At 40.1% G+C, this 17,495-nt stretch overlaps 1 protein-coding gene across 1 annotated transcript in view; it reads left to right on the top strand.

The window, feature by feature from the left end:
- The first annotated feature begins 10,127 nt into the window (after positions 1-10,127).
- ITGB6 (integrin subunit beta 6) overlaps positions 10,128-17,495 on the top strand; it is a 158,908-nt gene continuing 151,540 nt past the window's right edge. The window contains exon 1 of the mRNA XM_056110406.1: positions 10,128-10,258. The gene's annotated coding sequence lies outside the window, so the exon portion shown is untranslated. The remainder of the gene's footprint in view (positions 10,259-17,495) is intronic.

Raw genomic sequence — 17,495 nt, 5'->3', positions numbered from 1 at the left:
ATCACTATGTTTGTGCTTTATTTCTGCAGAAAATTTGTGGTTTATTTCTGCACAAATTTCCCAAGAGCAAAATTACTAAATCATGAGACAAGCAAATTTTTTTTATTTTTTAAGGTAATTGGACTGGAGCGATAGCACAGCAGGTAGGGCGTTTGCCTTGCACACAGCTAACCAGGGTTCGATTCCTCCGTCCCTCCTGGAAAACCTGGCAAGCTACCGAGAGTATCCCGCCTGCATGGCAAAGCCTGGAAAACTCCCCATGGTATATTCAATATGCCAAAAACAGTAACAACAAGTCTCACAATGGAGACATTACTGGTGCCCGCTTGAGCAAATCGATGAACGAGAAGGCAGTGCTAAGGTAGCCATTCTTCTTTCCTCTTGACTGACAGTGGCCTTGCTAGAACAAAAATGGGTCACTTTATATAGGTGCCACCTGAAAGGGGAGGCTGAGCTTTTTATTTACAGATCTCCCATTCCCCATTCACCTAGAGAAATGGAGAGGGTGGGATAGGAATGATAGTTCAGTTGTATATTATTCTGAAGAGGAAATTGAAGGGACCCACCCATCCTCCTTCCTTGCTAACTATACTGTATGTTAGGTGCATATCTTGGCCTTCCTTGGGTCCTTCCCTTTCTCCAGCTTCAGTCCATTGCCTTCTGAACATGTTTCTAATCAACAGCAACTTTATAGTAATTGGGGACAGAGGAGGCACTTCATTCTTGAAACTCTATACTGCCATCTGTCAGAAGATTATCTGAATGACAAGAAATCCACAGTGATTAGCCAATGGAGAGCCCCTGACAGTATAAAACAGCTTTCTTCTTACAGGGAACAATCTGTCTGATGGATCATGAATATCTAAAACTTATACACAAATCTCATATTTGCCAGTAATTTCAAACTCATAATGGGGTGACTAGAAATGCTGACATAGAACTATTATCAAAAGAAACACTAATTAAGAACTCTAAGTGGAAGATCACCAAATAGTTATTAAAGTTCAAGTCAGCCCCAAACTACCAACAGAAGTAGTATGACAAAACTTAGCAGCAAAATATTCAGAGTTAGATTTTAGTTTTACCATGGCTGCAGTGTTTTACGTCCCCCACATGGAACCAAAAGGTTGCCAGTTTGCAAGCAGACACATCAACAAAATTGATCCTTCCTGTAGTTCACAATGTTCTCTGGAAGCAGAAAATGGAGCCCATGTTGGTGGGCGATGAATCTGAGTTTCTGGCCAGGCTCCTACACAATGCATGTTTGGCTGAGGTGGGTATAAAAGGAGCTCACTACAAGTTATGCACCAGAATTACTCAGTACTATGCAAGGCACCTTTTTCTGACTTGCCTCTCCATGGATATGTATTTTTTAATTTTTCTCACAAGGTCTAAAACTATATAAGCTATCTAAATAGTTTCCAGAGTGTTGTCCAGTAAGAGCAATTCTCTAAAAATCCAAAAATCAACCCCCTTGGCTGATATGATCATTATCTCTTTACTTCTGTGCAAAATTATTCATGACACTGTAGATCACTGAAATCTGTTCTCTAAGTTCAGCAGTGACTTTGTGAGCTGGAACCGGTTTGCTGCTCCAGATTATTCTTTTTAACTATATCCTAGAGGACTGACCTTTGAGGGACGCTAAGCATACTTGCTTATTTCTGGCATTTGAGCTTGGACAAAGCCAGGTTCATGCTGATAACGGGTGGGCTAGAGGAAGAAGGATTAAGGTTTGCTTTCAGAACTCCGGCCTATGGACTGCAGACTGGTATCATGCCCATGGGCAGCTAAATTGTACCTCTCCCACCTGAAATTTATATGTTGCTCCTGCTCCCTAGAACCTTGGCAAAAGTTTGTATCTGAAATAGGAACTTTAAAGGGTAATTCATTTTATGAGCCAGAAAGAGAGGGACAGACATAGAAAGATTGCATTCATCTGGGGAACATAAAGTAACAAAATAGAAGACTAACACCCAAGAATAGCTGTGATAAATACCAGGAGGTTTACTCCATGGCTTGGAGGACAACCTCACACACTAGGGGTAAAGGCAGCTCAGATAGAGAAGGGAGCACCAAATAAAGGCTGTTGGAAGGATCCTCCCAGGATGGGAGAAGCATATAGACCAAACATGATTGCACCCAATGCCTCTTTTGCAAACCACAGCACCCAAAAGCAGAAAGAGAACAAAAGGGAGTGCCCTGCCACAGAGTAGGGTGGGATGAGGGGATGGGGGGGTGGGAGGGATACTGGGATTGGTGGGGGTGGAGAATGGGCACTGGTGGAGATATGGGTACTTGGTCATTGTGTAACTGAAACCCAAGCACAAAAATTTGTAAGTCTACAACTATACCTCAGGGGCTGGAGCGATAGCACAGCAGTAGGGCGTTTGCCTTGCACGCAGCCAACATGGCCGACCCGAGTTCGATTCCTCCGCCCCTCTCAGAGAGCCCAGCAAGCTACCGAGAGTATCTTGCCCGAACGGCAGAACCTGGCAAGCTACCCGTGACGTATTCGATATGCCAAACACAGTAACAACAAAGTTTCCAATGGAGATGTTACTGGGCCTGCTCGAGCAAATCGATGATCAATGGGAGGGCCTTTACCTTTACCTTACAACTGTACCTCATGGTGTTTCACTAATAAAAAATTAAAAATTAATAAATAAAATTTCAAATGCTTCTCAAAAAATAAATAAAAGGTAATTCATTTTAAAGGAGATCAGCATGAGCCTTCACTCAAAGTGCCTGATGTCCTTATGAGGAGATGAAATTTGGACATAAATCCATTCAGAGAAGAGAGGGCCATTTACAAACCAAGGGGAGAAGCTTTGGGTGAAATCAACATCAACATGGTGATTTTGGACTTCTAACCTCTGAAGACATGAGAAAGAAAATGTGCTGTTTAAGCTACTGGTTATCAGTACCCAGAAGAGTGAAGCTCTGGCCAAAGCTCTGGCATGGTCAGTGTTCTTCCTAGAGTCATCATTCTGGAGGAGGGCTTGGATCAGAGCCCCCTCATTGTACTCCAGCTTTTGGCAGGAAAGACTTCTAATTATAGATGTCTTCATCATGTGAATCCCCCTCTCCTCTTCATTTGAGTCTTCCTCACCTTGAAACCCTCTGCCTAATGCCTTGCCTTAGTTCAGGTATATATCTTTATACTGTCTTCTTTGCTTTAGAATCTACAGTTATGTAGATTCTTCATATGTATCTAAGCTCATTCTCTTCTACTCACTGTTGGGTGTTGAATTTCACTCATCTTGCCAAGAAAAGTCCAAATGAATTGGTGGGGGGGGGGGGATTTCCTATATTCTTGTTAACCTCCATTAGGTGCCCCAGAGTTTCTTGCAGGAATTTAAACCAATTCACTTCTTTCTCTTACAATTTTCCTGATTTGTTTCTAAAAAGTAACTCCCTCTATCAGAAACAAGACAGAAGGTTTCATGAGGTGATATAAATTCTTCTGCAATCTTATTATGTGAGAAAAGAAACATTTTCTGAAGTTTGCTAAGGTAACACAAAGCTATCAGAATATGAAACCTAGTAATGAACTCTACAAAAACTCAACGCTGAATCAGTTCAGCCCAGATAATGCTGACATCGTTTCCAATGAGTAATTGGCTACTTTGGAAAAAAAATCTATCCATCCTTTGAAGAAAACACTTTGAAAACAGATATTTACAATTTCTCCACTTATATGCAAGTCCATTTATAACACCAATATTTCTGTTAAATTCTGGTGTGTGGGGCTGGAGCAACAGCACAGCGGGTAGGGTGTTTGCCTTGCACGCGGCTGACCCGGGTTCAATTCTCAGCATCCGGCATGGCCCCTGAGCACCGCCAGGGGTAATTCCTAAGTGCAGAGCCAGGAGTAGTAACCCCTGTGCATCCCCAGATATGACCCAAAAAGGAAAAAACAATTCTGGTGTGTGCATACATTTAAAAATTGGAAGGAAAATATTTATCAATTAAATTTTCAAACATAAAATTCCAGAAAGCATGAACATATCTGCTTGTCAGTCTATAAAAATATTCCACAATCAGGCCTCCTCATCCTCTGAGTTTCTCTGTGTTTGGTAAATAGAAGCACTTCTTAGATTAGAAGAGCAAAAGCAACTGATTCATACTAAGTATTATCATGGGGTCACGGTCCTCCCGTTGTTCATCGATTTGCTCGAGCAGGCCCAGTAACGTCTCCATCGTGAGACTTGTTGTTACTGTGTTTGGCTTATTGAATACATCACGGGTGGCTTGCCAGGCTCTGCCGTGCGGGCGAGATTCGGTAGCTTGCCGGGCCCTCCGAGAGGGGCGGAGGAATCGAACTTGGGTCGGCCATATTGGCTGCGTGCAAGGCAAACTCCCTACTGCTGTGCTATCGCTCCAGCCCACTAAGTATTATAAAATGTATCAATAAACTTAACAATCTTCAAAACTGATGGCTGGTTCATGATTGAGTAATTACTGCCAACTAAATATTTCTTGCATCATCATTGTAATGTTGTTGTTAGACCCATATTGTCAAAAGAAACTTAGAATGAGATTATTTTCTCTGGGGGTAGAGGTAGGGGGCAGGAGAGGGTTTGTGGCCACACCTGGCAGTGCTCAGAGGTAACTTTTGCCCTTGGGATCAGTCCCCCATATACAGTGCCAGGAATCAAACCAGAGTCAGCTGCATGAAAGGCAAGTATCTTATTCCTGTACTATCTTTCCCCAATTAAAATCTTTTAATTATATCATGAAGTGTTAAGCAAAGAGAACTATTCGATTTAACATTAATGATAGTAAAAACAAAAAAGGTTTATTAATAGTTTCATCTTTTTAATTTTATCTGTATTTTAACACAGATTTGTGTTAACAAATCAGTAATGCATGTATATTTTGTATAAATCATTGCAATGTATAAATAAATTAGAGGTCTCTGCTTAAAAATCTTGAACTGATTCTTGTGCTCCATCCAAAATGTTTTGAGATAACTAGAAGACACAAAAACAAACAAACAAAAAGCCATACCCACTATACCCAGAGTCTTAGATCTTCAGGTTCATATTTCCGTCTTGCACAAACTGATTTCAAAGGCAACAGTGGATGCACACGAAGGAAGCAGGGACAGCCAGGGTCTCACAGGTTCCCAGAGTGAGACAGGAGAATAGGCTCATTTGGTCTAATGGCCACCTCAGAAAGTTTTGGGAATATTTGGAATGTAGAAGGAGGCCCAAGAGACCACCCAGTAGCAAAAACCCAAATAAAAGCCTTCCAAAAACAACAGGGGGCAAATAAGGGTCGGCTCCTCCCCCACTGCACATCCTGACCAGGGCTGGGCTACAATGGGTCGGCCATTTTGTCATCTTGTTCAACTCTGCTAGCATTGGACATAAATTCTTAAGTGTCACAGAGGGTCTGTGCCTTGGAAATCAATGTTATCACTGTGTATAATGTTTGAAGGTGACAGAAAACATGGATAGGTTAGAGAGACTTGCCATTTCATCTAGAACAGGAAAAAAAATGCGCCAGGAGTTCAACTCAGCATGCCTTCTCTCTAAAGTAGGCAAAACAAGAACCAACTCCAGGAGGTTCTTGCGGAGCCCTGAATAATATGCATATTGATTGCCCAGCTTTTTAGGCAAAAGGCTATGAAAATACTTTGATGGAATTGAGACATCACTATACAATTTTGAAATCAAAGCTGCTTCCAAGCTGTTTTCTGTTATTGTTTATTCGGATTCCTCACTGATTAAAATTAAAATCTGCTTACAAATTGAGATCTGGAAAGATGTCTCTTCACTTCTGTACATATAGGCAATGTATCCTGACTGCTTCCAACTTTTCTTCCTTAAGGCAGGGAGAATTCACATTGCCTTCTCAGCACTGAAGCAGTTCCTCTAGGAGAAGCAAAACTTGTCTGCAATTATCTAAAGGAATCACTGGGTAATTTAAATAAAATGTTTTTTTCTGCTACCCACAGAGTTGTATCTTTGTGAAATGAATACTAATAGATTGTTGTTTTGTTTCTAATATTCATTAGATGGTGGTTCTATTAGAGAGTAATGCAATTTCATAATCTAGGTGAGGTGAACCCACATTGAGTTTTGTTAATCTCCATTATGTTTCCTACTGGGATTATACAGGACCCACTAAACATTGAATCTCCAGTGCAATGGGAGCACAAACTGTTCTGTCCCATGCTTCACTTGGTCAAACCAATGCAAGCACGACATTATTTTATATATCTGTGTCCTCTAAATAGAGTTTTTATTCTTTTTTACTCCTGCATAGAAGAAGAAGAAGATTATACAGTACCAAATTATTTTATCCAAGATGACCTTCAAACTGAATTCCTGGGACATCCCAACATCCTCCACCTGGAAGACCCTTACTCTACCATACTCCAACAAAGTTATATTTTAACTGTAAAGCACAAACATTCATACATTAGCTCTCTGATAAAGGTGGGGACTTGATTCACTGTGGTATGACTACCATACTCTATCGTGCCCACAGATTACTGTAACTTGTGGCAGCTTCGTTTGTCTTGTTTTGTGTTCAGGGTCATTCCTTGGCTGGAGAGCTTAGAGTGGAATTTTAACTATGATTTTTTTTTTGTGTTTAATAGGTTAACATCAAAGGCCACATTTCTGCTTCAGATATGCATGAAAAGCTGCCAGTGGAACTATTCATGTATATCCACATTAAGTTAAAATACTCCAACACTGGGGTACTATTAAATATCATCCTTCTTTTAAAAATATTTTAATGTGCATGTGGGAGGGTGAATAAGTATGTGAAAATTAATTAAAAAAAACTTCAATGAGTTTGTAGAAATGTTTGGTTTTGAGGGGAGCAGTCATCTGGACGGTCCTGCTCATAAATTCCATTTTTATACTTACCAATCATAGTTCCTCACCACACTTACCTTGGAGACTTCACATTCGTTGACCCACTCTGGTTATAATTTAGGGATACTGACAAAACAGAGGATACAACAGACTCACTCTCAAAGAGGCAACAGCAAATTCCACTTCTGATAATAGTTATCTACTCCATTAAATCAATTCACTTCATCTTTCCCGGTATCTATTCATCTCTAAACCATTGGCATTGCCAGGTTATTGCATGAATTTGAATGATAATGGATATTAAATGTTTGTATTTTTTTTTGTTCAAGCATCCTGCCTGTTAAATGATTAAAAAATGTATGGGGCTGGAGTGATAGCACAGCAGGTAGGGCATTTGCCTTGAACAAGGCCCACTGGGTTTGATTCCCAGCATCCCAAATGGTCCCCTGAGCACCGCCAGGAGTAATTCCTGAACACAGACCCAGGAGTAATCCCTGTGCATCACCAAGTGTGACGAAAAAATAAAATAAAATAAAATAAAAAATGTAAACTATCAAAAACCCAATAATGACAGAGATTTATAGTAAAAAACTTAAACTGAACACAAATTGGCTTAACTCCTTTGGATGGACATCATAATGCAAACTGACTCATTAAGTATTTAAATTTTTTCCATTGAGACAATAAATTGACATGAAAATTTGTCACAAGAAATATAAAGAATTAAAAAAGACTTGTACGAAGATGTTTTATAGTGTTTTATTGTTATGAAAGACAAATGGGAACAGCCTAATTTTTAAGCAAATAAGGGAACATTTAAGAACACTGTTACAGATGCTTTTATAATGTTTACATTAATTATAATGTTAAATTAATAAAATGGATTCACTATATATGTTATGTATAGTAATATCTTTGTAGCAGAAACATAAGCATTAAAAAATACTGGAAAGAAATGGAACACATTTTCAATACTAACAGAATTTTTTAAAAAGAAATGTGTTCTGAAGGAATATGTGAACTTTTGGCCCTTTGTATTTTTAATACTTTACACATATAGATGACACTGTATATTAATTTTTTTTAATTATACCTTAGCTCCCAATTAGCTAGAAACCTGCTCAACCAACTTTCCAATTAATCAAAGCTTTACTTCAATTAGCCCTGCAAAATATTTCTGAGACATTTTTTCCAGTGGTTCATTCTTATTTTTCTATCAAGCTATCTGTAAGATCATAGATATCCAGGAACTAGCACATTTGGCATTTGGTCAAAGAGCAAAAGCTTGAATTTAGCCATTGAGTGTCACAAGCACAACATCAAAAGAATGTTCAAACGTTGCTCCCCACATACAGCCTGGGCCATGTCATTTGATCCACAAGAATGTTGAGCAGCAAGCAGCGGGTGATGAATGCACAGGGCAGGAGAGCCAATGTATGCATTTCCATCAACAGGAGAATGGGCACAAGCCAAACAAGCAAGGGGTGGCATGTTTGAAATGCAGGGAGAGGTTTTTTTAGAGAAAACTTGTCATCAGAGCAGTGAATCATACCTAAAACACAATAAAAACCTCATTCATTTACAGCGCTAGAACAAAGCATCAGAAATGGGCAGCTACATGGATATCTGGGGCACTAATCCACTGGAAGTAACATTTATTACTTTCCAATGAAAGCCAATGTTCGTGGTTTTCTTTTGTGATGCTATGAAATGCCATTTTGTACTTCTAGCATGTCCTCCAGGCCTCTTTGACTCCCTTATGCTCAGAGCACCACACTCCATACACAGTGGAATCAGCCATCCGGGAAATAGAAGATAGTCTGTGTTGAGGTAAACCACAGAGGAAATGAATTTTGCAAAGCAGGAGTAATATCTCTATGGTAGAAATTAAGTCAGTTCTTGAATTTCAAATGGAAGTGTTTCCTCACATCTGAATTCACTTAAAAGAGCTAATGTCCAAACAAGGATCTCAATTACAGGGAATTAAAACTCCCCTGAAGTCTCATGAATCCACAAAAGGCCAGAGATAAAAGGTAACTTAAAAATATTCTAATACTCCACCAGACACAAGACACATGTACATTATTTACAGATGAGGAGATCATTAGGAGAGGTTAGAGTTGTTTTCCAGGATCATATAGTCAATAAATAATAGGACCAAAATTCTAACCCAGGCCTCCTAGTTCTCTGATCCTGTTGCTTCTAGATCACTTAGGTATTTGTAAACAACCAAATCTATACCAGTTCCACCCCTCAGACTTTTCGAGGAGTTTGGCATTATTGAAAGTGCTTTGGAGCTATACAGAAGGTTAAATCCTAATTTAGTCACTTACTAGTGTATATGTCCTCTTTCTACCTCAGGCTCATCTAATTCACAAGATCATAAACCCTACTGCATTTACCTTCCAGTAAAAGCCAATTTTTATCACAGCATGGTGTTAAAACTTCAATGGAAAATTCACCTCAGGTGCTGAGCGGGAAGCCTTGCACAGCACTAGGAGCCCAGCAAACCACCTTTGACATTACCATCATACACCACTTACTCGAAGGCAGGCCCAAAGCCCTGAACTTTTAACTCTCAACCATGAAAGCAGAGTGCGGTCCTAGAAATTCATAGATATTTGTCACAAAAGCTGTGTGGAAGACTTTGTCCGCAGCTGTGCCCAACCAGAATAAATCAAATCCAATCTGAGCAATTTAGCACTTGGCACGACTTTTAATACCTATCACAACGGTTTTGTTTTCCAGTTTACCTAAACAGACTGTTACAGAACCTAATGACTTTAAACCAAAGCTACTAATAAAATAGACTTATCTTGAAAACACCAAGATCCTTCTGAAGGAATGTCAATATAAACACATGTGATAGAGGAAGAGATTCCACTGGAGTTCTGTCATTGGATCAGATGCCAATTTGAGTTGCCTGGTACTATTTTAGGGTATTAAAATCTATATGTACTCAATATCCCAACCACCCTGCATCTATTAGGCTTGAATGTCCTTTATGGAATGAACTTGATCCTCCTGCCTTACTTTTGGTCTCTCTCCAGAGAGGCTAATGCGCTGGCATAGTTCTGCCATTTGTCAGCCAGAAGTCTGGTTACACATTTGCTCGTCAATCTAAACCTAACCTATTCTCATTCGAGCACTTGGGGTTTTGTGTAAATCAACCAGACATTCTGTCATTCACCAGCAATATCTCTCCATAGTATTCTACATCCATGTGTCTTCATGAAATATTTCATTATGTTTGTGGAAGAAATACTCAAATGAACGTGCTTTTTCGGGAATGGTGACACCAGAGTGTTATAAATCTGTTCATTACCACAACAAGGATAAATGTTATTTCTGCCAAAGATTTTTGATAACGGGTGCACTAATGCATCTCAGCACTTCCTGAAATTAAAGGTCTGCCCTGAGAGGTAAGTGGTATAATGAATGCATGACTAACAAATGCAAACCCAAATTTTGGAGCTAAGTTTTCCTTGTTAGTTTAATTGATCGTTTTCACCAGGTGCTGTCTTAGGAAGCTCATAATGCATTTTCTACTCTCTTGATATTAATATCCAGGTAAGGCTGGCCCCAAGGTTTGTGAAAAGGGCAGATCCTTATTAACTTAGCATGTTTTATTGTAATTTTTCTTAATTTGGACTCACTTTTCAAAGCTGTACTTCAAAACCTGCTATAGTTTAAGAACAGTATTTCATAAATTCTTGTTCATCATTAAGTAAAATATTTAATAACTATTGAATTCTCTATAAAGAAGATGGGAAATGTTTCTAGTGGGGTGACAAGTTGTTTTTTTTTTATTTTAATAGGTGATGTGATGCTAGCTTACACTATCTCTTTTAGCATTTTCTAGAGGCATGAAGAGAAGAAACTAGGAATATAAATGAGAAGGATAATCATTCTCTTTTATACATAAATGACATTGGACTAATTAATGTCATGTTTCTGAACAGAAAATGGTGTTTTAATGTAAAGCAAATTCATAAGGAGAAAATGAGGAGGGGAAGCCTTCAAAGAGCAGAGTTGATTTCTACTGGTGTCTGAAAATGCCTGCTATCATTATTCACAGTGAGCACTGGAAGTTTACTACCAACTCTATATATTTATATATACTTTTTTAATCCAAAGTCTGTGAAAGGCCGGTTATTCATCCAAATAATGTGTTCCCTAAAATTAAAGACTCACAGATTGAGCTTTATCGGATTGGCACTGTAAGTACCCCAAATGGACAGACCATAGATCCTAATCAGAGAGTAATGATTTTCCTTTACCGCTTTGGAGTCTGAGCAGGCTCAGCAGATCGCTGTCAATGTTTTTTAGTGCCTAATTTCAAACATAATGTCGCTTGGTCATAGTTTAGAGATCAGTATCTAAGTAAGTAAAATTCTGTGCGGAAGTGAAATGCAGAAATAATCCTCCTCAGCATTCTCTCTTAATTCCTATTCATTCTCAGAACAGTTTTTTTCCTCTACCTGACTTGCTCCCTCTAGTGTTTCCTGGATAAAGTACAGGAACTAAACCTCAATTTACAAACAAAAAACACAATTGCAAACTTAGTCATTTTACTATACAGGAAAGCAAACTAAACCCCATTTTTTTTTGGACAGTGTTAGTACTTGAATTCGGAACCTCACACATGCAAAGCAAAAGCTCTGCCACTAGCAGCACATTCCTGGCCCTTGGGCAGATGTTTTGATGTTAATTCTAAGGTAGAGGCTTTCTATTCTCTTTGAAATCTTAGAATCTCAAATTTTGACTCTTGTATTCCAACTCCAGAAACCAAAGGAGGGGGTATTGAATTCTTATCTACTAAGAATCTTGGGTAACTTGGGTGAACTGTCATGACAGTACCAGTTACCAGTTGCCTAGTACTATTTTAAGATATTAAAATCTAGATGTACTCTTTAATATGCAAAAGAGTATATGCAGACAGGTAATTGTGGGACATAGTATCCAAGGGGAGAACTGATACTTTGATTCTTCTTAGTTACTCAAGAGCTTCAAGATATTTGACCCAAGAGAAAAGCAGTTAGTTTGTAAGCCTTACTAAGACAAAAGTTTATTTGCCACCCCAGAAGGCTTATAGTCAACCAGAAAGAGAAGCTCCTTGGGAAATATATTGCCCAGGATCACCTTTTCTCGGGAGAAAACAAAATACTTCCAAAGTCATCAGCTGCTGTTGCTGCCTTTTTTAAAATTAACCACAGCTGATTGTGAGAGCTAACTATAGGCCAAGGTCATCTGGGGACCCACCCAGTATGCTAACATGGATGGCACCCACACCTTGCCAGAACACATGGGCTTGCAGTCCAGCCAGCCCAGTTCAGAGAGCTATTTTAGGTTAGAGATCCCACAAGAAGGCCCTTGACTGTCCTTCAAGCTTCTCGCATTCAGCTGTATGCACTAACCATACGAAACTGCAATCTGCTCTATACACTGCTCTTTTCTCTTCTCCACAATGTCCTACCTTTTTGGAACCTCTACAAGGAGTCAACAATGTGTCAAATTATAATATCATCTTTCATTTAATAACACAGAACTTACCTATGTTCTTAAACATTTATCAGTCCTCTTACAGTGAATTATTACAATGAAGCCCTTATACAGGAAACCCCAGGCTTACTTTGCTTCTTCACTTCAGTCATCTACCAAAGTCCCATCATGGCCAACTTTGTCAGTTATGATTCCAAGGGTCTGTTGTTGATCCTCTCTTCTCTTCCAAGTCCACTGTCAAGACAGTTCACCCACTCTTGCCTGAACTTCTATAGAGACTTCCCATTGTTCCTTTCTCCAATTTACCAACGTTCTGCCATGAAATTATATTTAGAAGGGCCAGGACAGTGCTCACAGACAGACCATATGCCTTACATGTGAGAGACCTCAGATTTAACCCTTCATGCTACAAAAAAATAATGCTTTAAAATTACACATCATAACGCAAAATTACAAATAACTCTATTAAAATACTTTCATGGTTCTTTATTACCTACATGATAGATTCCAACCCCCCTAGATTGTTGGTCAAAATTCTTTAAAATCTACACGACCCCCTGCAAACTTTATGGTTTTGAGGCCTCACCTGTTAGTGCTCAGGGATTATTCATGGTTCCATGCTCAGGGATCACTCCTGGTGGTGCTCAGATGACCATATGGGTTTCATGCTGGGAATTGAACCCAGGTTTGACACATGCAAACCACTGTCTGCTGTACTCTCACTCTGTACTATCACTCTGGTCTCCCTGAATCCTTTTCTAGGATCATCTCTTGCCAATTTTCCCTCCATACCTTCATCATATAAACACCCTTCTCCAAATCCATCATGACTTTTTATATCTCCAGATCTGCCTCGTAGTCTTATATACCTATTTATCTTACATTTCTTCCACATGGTTTCAATTTAATAATTACCTCTTCGATGTATTTTCCCTAAAACTCCTCTAAAGATCTCACATAGGATACACTCATGTATATAGTTTTTTGCCTGTGATGCTTTCATGTAACTGGTTACTCTGTGTTCCTATGTCACTGGTCACTCTGTGTTCCTATGTTCCTGTATATACACATATTTTGTACTCTACATATGTGATGCTCTTGATTTTGGTGTATTTAATTTTCTCACATCTCAAAGAAGTCCACATATTTTGTTGTAGCTCTGCACTGTACTGCACTGTCCTCCCATTGTTCATCGATTTGCTCGAGTAGGCCCAGTAACGTCTCCATTGTGAGACTTGTTACTGTGTTTGGCATATCGAATATGTCACAGGGAACTTGCCAGGCTTTGCTGTGAGGGCCAGAAACTCTCGGTAGCAGTAGCTTGCCAGACTCTCCGAGAGGGGTGGAAAAATCGAACCTGGGTGAGTCAAGTTGGCCACATGCAAGGCAAATGCCCTACCACTGTGCTTGAAATAACTAATAAAAACAAGGTTTTATGACAAGTCGGTGAGTTGCATTCAAGAAAATGTCTTTGAATCTAACTCCTGTGTTCACCTATTCAGAGGTTACCAAACAGAACTTGGTTTACCATATTCTATGCTGGATTGCAGTCTTAAGTCTCATAGCTATACTTTAAGAAAATTGCTATTTTAGCCAAGAGATGAACAAGAATATTTCTGGGGACAAGAGAATTAGATCAGAGGAAAACCATTTATAACAAGGATGTGCTGGGGTTGAGTCTTGCGGCACTATTGGATAGTCTGATACTGTGACACTCAGACACCAAAGTGTCAAAGAACTGAAAATAAATGAGCAGTGTAGCTCTTTCTAGGACAGTCACTTCCCTCTGTGGATTTCTCACTGAGACAAATATTTCAAAAACCTGCAAAGTTTTAATAAATTTATGACTAATTTGCTGAGATCAAACTTGGGATTGATCAAAATTACTCAAAATTAAGGCAGATGTTGGTACTTCACCAGCTGGCAAGGTTGAATTCTCACAAATTAACTAGACCATAAGGCATAAGTCACTTCTCAAATCAGGCTAAGCATCAAATCTAAATATCTCTTTCAAATCTACATTATTTCAGTACCTAATTTTTTAAGCATTATTGAACATTAATGTTTCAGGTTGAGATATGGGAGGAGAGAAGATAAACATAGCTTTCCCCCTTCCACAAAATCTTGCAGTCTGGGTATCTCTTGACTATCCCTTCTCCTAAATCTGACTTATATAGATGGTGCCTTGCATGTCGTGGTTTTATTTTAAACTTTTGGCTTTATGATTTTACAAGTGATCCACATTGAATAGAATCACTTATCACTTAATCACTTAATCCCCGTTATTCATCGATTTATTCGAGCGGGTGCCAGTAACGTCTCCATTCATCCCGGTTGCATGCTAGCGTAGCCCAATGGTATCTGTTCATTCTAGGAACATGCAGAGCTTCAAATCGATCATTTAGGGTCTTGATGAAGAAGTCTGACCATCTTATAGGTGGGCGTCCACGTGATCTTTTGATGTCCCGTGGAATCCAATCAGTAATGGCTCTAGTCCAGCGGTTGTCTGTAAACCTCATTACGTGTCCAGCCCATCTGATTTTTGATGTCTTGGCAAATGAGACAGCGTCCCTGATTCTTGAGCGTTGACGAAGATCAGAACTCCGGATTCTATCTCTGATTTGAGTGAATCGTGATATTCCAAGCATAGTTCTTTCGATTCCTCTTTGAGAGACCCGAATAGCGTTCTCATCCTGTTTTCGTAGGGTCCAGGTCTCTGAGGCATATGTTAATGCAGGAAGAACAGTGGAATCAAAGAGATGTGCTCGTAGCTGGAGGTTCTTTGTCCTTTTAGTTATTTCTTCAATGCTCTTGAAGGCATTCCAAGCCACTCTCTTCCTCCTGCGCGACTCAGGTGCCAGGTCATTCATCATGTTGATTTCTCGACCTAGGTATATATAACTGTTGCATTCGGAGATGGTGGTTCCGTTGAGAGCGAATGGAGCGTCAGGAACAAGGCTGTTTCTCATAAACATTGTCTTCGTAAGATTCAGCTGTAGTCCGACCTTTCCACACTCATGGTCAAAGTCGTTCAGCATTTGTGTCGCTTGGTTGATGTTTGGTGTTATTAGAACGATGTCATCAGCAAAGCGGAGGTGGTGTAGTTGCCGACCATCTATCTTCACTCCCATGTTTTCCCATTCCAGTCGTCGCATGATGTTCTCGAGGGTGGCACTGAAGAGTTTTGGTGAAATGGTATCACCCTGCCGAACCCCTCTCTTGATAATGGATGATTACTTCTTTGTAGAATGGTGAGATCTTGGTAGTGAATCTGCAATAGAGCTCACGAGGGATCCTGATGTATTGAGTTTGTACGCCCTGATTGGCTAGGGCTTCCATGACCGCTTCCATCTCAACAGAATCAAAGGCCTTCTTTAAATCAATGAACGTTAGACAGAGCGGCATCTTGAACTCCCGAGATACCTCAATGAGCTTGGTTATTGTGTGGATATGGTCGATGGTACTGAATCCTTTTCGGAATCCAGCTTGTTCACATGGTTGTCCTTCATCTAGTGTTCTGCTAATCCTATTCAGGATGACTCGAGTGAATAATTTGTAGATGACAGACAATAGGCAGATTGGGCGATAGTTGCCAATGTTGTGGATGTCTCCTTTCTTGTATAGTAGTACAGTCCTGCTGGTTTTCCATTGGGATGGAACCTTGCATTCAGACAGGTAGCATGTGAAGAGTCGAGCCAATGTATTGATGAGTACTGATGGTAAGTTTTTCAGGTGTTCAGGTCTGATCTTGTCTGGGCCAGGTGCTCTTTGTTTCTTTACTGACGAGATGGCATGTTGGATTTCGGAAGGGAGAACATTGGGAACAACATATCCATCATGTGGTATGTGGTATGTGGGCAAGTGGATGTGGCTATTAAAGAGATCTGAGTAGAAGTCATGAATAATCTTCTCCATTGCCCTTCTGGAAGATGTGATAGATCCATCATGATGTCGGAGGGCAGTCATTTTGGTTTTGTAGTTGGTGAAGGACAGGCGGGCATTACGAATGTTTTTCCCAGCTTCTGCTGCATCTACCAGTACTGCTGCTCTCCTGTTTTTGAGGTCATCCTTGATGGCTTCTCTGCACTGTTTTGCCAGTTCGGATGTTCGCTTGTGGTTGCCTGAGGCATGTGCCAAGCCACGTTGGCGAATAAGTTCAAGAGTGTTCGAAGAAAGACGGTTTTTTGTGGTTATCTCTCTCTTGGCATTCCTTGCACAATCATGGAGGTGCTGAATCATTCGATCGTATTCCTCATCAATGTTGTCAATGACGGCATCTTCCCATGTTGTCGCAATAGAGCCAAAGAGCTCCCAGTTGGTGGTTGTTCTGGGAGTCCTCTTCTTAAACCTTGCATTCTTTTCTCCTCGTTCTGTGAGGTAGAATTTTGCACGAAGAAGACGGTGGTCTGATCCCGTTTGGAATTTTGGGACAACAGCAACATCGGTTAGGCAAAACCGCCGATTGAATATGATGTGGTCTATTTCATTGTGGAACCGTCCATCGGGAGACTCCCATGTCCAACGTTTAGATTCAGCCTTTTGGAATTGTGAGTTACCATGGAAGGTTTTGGTTGACATGATGAACTCAGACAGTCTGTCACCCTGTTCGTTCCATTCCAGGCCATGGGTTCCAATGTGGAGTTCATCGACTGATCTTCTTGATCCTATCTTGGCATTAAAATCACCGACAATGATCTTGTAGAAGGTGTGATCTTCTTTGTAGAACTTCTCCAGCTCCATGTAGAATTTCTCCGTTTCTCTTTCACCATAACTGGATGTTGGTGCATAGACAACAAAGATAGAAACTGCTGGTAGTGAGCCACATTTATTCAAGTGTAATCATCCGATTCGGGTTGTTAGGCATTCGAATGAATCAACGCTCGTGACTAAGTTTGTGTTGACAAGGATACCGACACCACCGACGCCTCTTTTATCACATGTTCCAAGGAACAGTTCTTCTCCAGTGTCGAAAACAGCATGATGGGATTGATGTCTTCTCGTTTCGGTCAGACCAATGATGTCGTACTTGATCTTTCGCACTTGTACCATAAGGTCTTCAATGGATGCAGCAGATGCCAGCGTACGAGCATTAAAAGTACAGACAATCATTTTTGTTTTTCTGCGTTTTGGCAGCCTATGTCTGCCTTGGTGTTTTAT

This window comes from Sorex fumeus, unplaced genomic scaffold (genome assembly GCF_029834395.1).
Source record: "Sorex fumeus unplaced genomic scaffold, SorFum_2.1 ptg000009l, whole genome shotgun sequence".
Classification (NCBI taxonomy): domain Eukaryota; kingdom Metazoa; phylum Chordata; class Mammalia; order Eulipotyphla; family Soricidae; genus Sorex; species Sorex fumeus.
This window is presented reverse-complemented; position numbering and strand designations above follow the sequence as displayed.